Source organism: Triplophysa dalaica, chromosome 13 (genome assembly GCF_015846415.1).
Source record: "Triplophysa dalaica isolate WHDGS20190420 chromosome 13, ASM1584641v1, whole genome shotgun sequence".
NCBI lineage: Eukaryota > Metazoa > Chordata > Actinopteri > Cypriniformes > Nemacheilidae > Triplophysa > Triplophysa dalaica.
Window position 1 is genome coordinate 5,940,413 of NC_079554.1, and position 3,204 is coordinate 5,943,616.

A 3,204-nucleotide genomic window follows, 5' to 3' on the forward strand; every position below is an offset into this window, starting at 1 on the left:
ATTTTGAAACATTGATTTTTGCCTTCAGAAATTTCACTATTATAATGCTATGAAGTTTACATACGGACGAATTTCATCAGAATTAACATTTAAACTAAATTCCAAAATTGATGTGTGCCTTCCAAAATGTGTGTTCTCGCTGTAATGATTCTTAGATGTTACATTTTGAAACATTGATTTTTACCTTCAGAAATGTCACTGTTATAATGCTATAATAGAATAATGAATGGGGTTAATAGGATTTTGGAATGGCTTTCTTGGACTACTGATTAGTTCACTTTTCTACCACTAGAGTGTGCGCTTTCACGGACGGACATGCTTTCCTGAAATCGGAAAGACTTTATGGAATACTGTCAGTGTTTTGGAATACAAAATATGGAACTGATTCCAACTTTTGTCGTTATGTAAACAATTTTTTTTTCACAAAGATGTAAGAATACTGCTTAACTATTGACGGATGCTCCATAAAATCCTCGTCGTCAGCTAAGAATCTTGGCATTGTATTCGATAGTAATCTGTCATTTGAGAGCCATGTCGCCAAAACCTGTAAAATTGCATTTTTCCATTTTAAGAATGTATCTAAACTACGTCATATGCTGTCACTGACAGATGCAGAGAAATTAATTCATGCATTCATGACATCAAGACTAGCTTACTGTAATGCACTTTTAGGTGGTTGCCCTGCAGGCCTATTACAAAAACTGCAACTTGTTCAAAACGCGGCAACTCTAGTTCATACACCTACAAAAAAAGTATGAGCATATAACCCCGGTTCTGTCAACCTTGAACTGGTTACCTATAAAGCATCGCATTAACTTTAAGATTTTGCTTATTACCTATAAAGCCCTACATGGTCTAGCACCGCAGTATTTGAATGAACTTCTATTATATTACAATCCTCCACGTGCATTACGCTCTAAGGCGTCCTGTCAGTTAGTAATACCTAGAATTTCAAAATCAAGTGCAGGTGGTAGATCCTTTTCTTATCTAGCACCCAAACTTTGGAATATTCTTCCCTGCACTGTCAAGACACACTCTGTCAGTTTAAATCTAGACTAAAGACGCATCTTTTTAATCTTGCATACACTACACTTCCATAATATTAATCCTCAGAGGATTTCGACTGCTTTATTTAGATCAACCGGAACCAGGAACACATCCAACAACAAATAATGTACTTGTCTGCATCAAAGAGTGCAGAACAGTACTCTACTCTCAGCCGGTCTTGTCTTATTGTTCCAAGGTTGCCGCAGGATGCAGTTCATGCCCAGACCTGATGGCAGAGCTGAGAATGGGAAGCGGTGACCTGACAAGAGCCGAGATGATAGAGCTGGATAAAGGACGCTGAATAAAGGACGCAGCAACTTGACACGATTTTTCTACAACACTTCAAATGCTATTAGATTGTTAATGATAATCTTAAATCTATAATTTACCTTATTCGATATTATTATGGAACGTCGTGCAACTAATATGGTCCAGTCCAGGTATGTCACCATAATGTAACGGAGTTAGCTGGGTTGTTTCCTGCAAGACACATATTAACCTTCCACTAGAGTGTACGGTTGTGTCTGTTATGTTTTAAAAAGACCTACTTTAATGTTTATTTATTTTTATTTGTAATTATGAAAGATGAGCACATTAAGATTTGTGCTGTGTTGCTTATGTTATCATGCATTATACTTTGAATGATAGCCCAAAGCCAGGATCACATAGTCCAAAGCCGGGATCACATTGAGCTGCACCACTTCAGAGACAATTGAATTGTAGAGTAAAATTATACTCATTGAACACTTTTTGAGTCATATGCAATCCAATTATTATGAATGACGTGATTACAGGTTACCAAAATTGTTTTAAAGTAGTTAAGTTCTACATAAACAGTGTCATGATTCCGCTATCATGTCATGTTTATTCATGATATTGGAGTGGAGTCATGGCATAACCTATTGTTTTATGTGAGATTGAATGATTCTTTCTCGTGTCTCGCCATTGTTCCCTACATCTCGTTCCTCGTCAGCCTCTCCTCAGTGCTAATCCCCAGCACCTGTTCCTCGTTATGATCCTGTGTTTGTTACCTTTAAAACACCCTCGTGTTCTTTTTCTTGTGCTCGTGCATTGTTCTTGTTCTTGTACCTGTTTGAAGTCCCTTGCTGTTGTTTCGTAGCTGTTCATTACCTGTACGTGTATGTAGCTGTCGGTGTACCTGTTGTTCCTTTAAGTGTCAGTTTAGTGTTTGTTTCAAGTACTTTGTTTTGTAGTTTAGTCAGTCATTGTCCTTGTTTAATTATATATATATATATATCCTGTCCTGTTTACCCCCTCGTGGGTCTTTGTTTTGTGTTTATTATTTCCAATATTGACTACTAAATTCCAAACAAAATTGTCCACCAAAACTTGGTTGATTTTTGATAAACAACGTCATTATTCCACAAAAATATTTTCCATCTAGTGGACATCTAGACGTATAATCGAACAAATCAAACATAATGAAAAATAAATTGAGCTATTAATGGACGAAATCATTATCATTTGAGATCGCTCTTTTATTTTAAAAAGGTCAGTTACTCTATTTACTATTTGTGTAAAAACTTTTAAAGGTTTCAAGGACTACATTATAAATTAATTTCAAGGCACATACATGGAAAACAGCAACACATATGGATGTGGAAACGCAACAATAGATATATGAAATAATTAAAAGTTACTTTGGTTCCCAATGGATTACCTTCACAGTTTACTGACCAAAACGATGATACCAGTAAGATAAGTCTCTTTTGTAAAAAAATGTGTGAACCTTATGCTAATAAAATGGACAAAACAATTTCTTGCTGTGTAATTTAACCTAGTTTCAGGTTGTAAAGTAATAAACAATCACTCATCAGCAATGCATTCATTAAATATCAGCTAGATTGCTGCTACAGTAATACCACTGTCAACTTTTGAGATATTGACTTATGTTATGTTGTGTTTCAATAAGGGATACAGTATATACTGTACATGTGACAAAAAATATTTAAAAACAAAAAAAAACAATAAAAAGGACATACAAAGATCAAGGACATATTTAACCACATTGTGGTCACATTTGAGCTAGTGCTTTGTTCAAAATGACATCACAGTCTTTTAAAGTAAATATACCAGACCAAATCAATGTGCTTTTTTAAGAAACAGATTGACTGGGTATGATTATGGGAACGGACC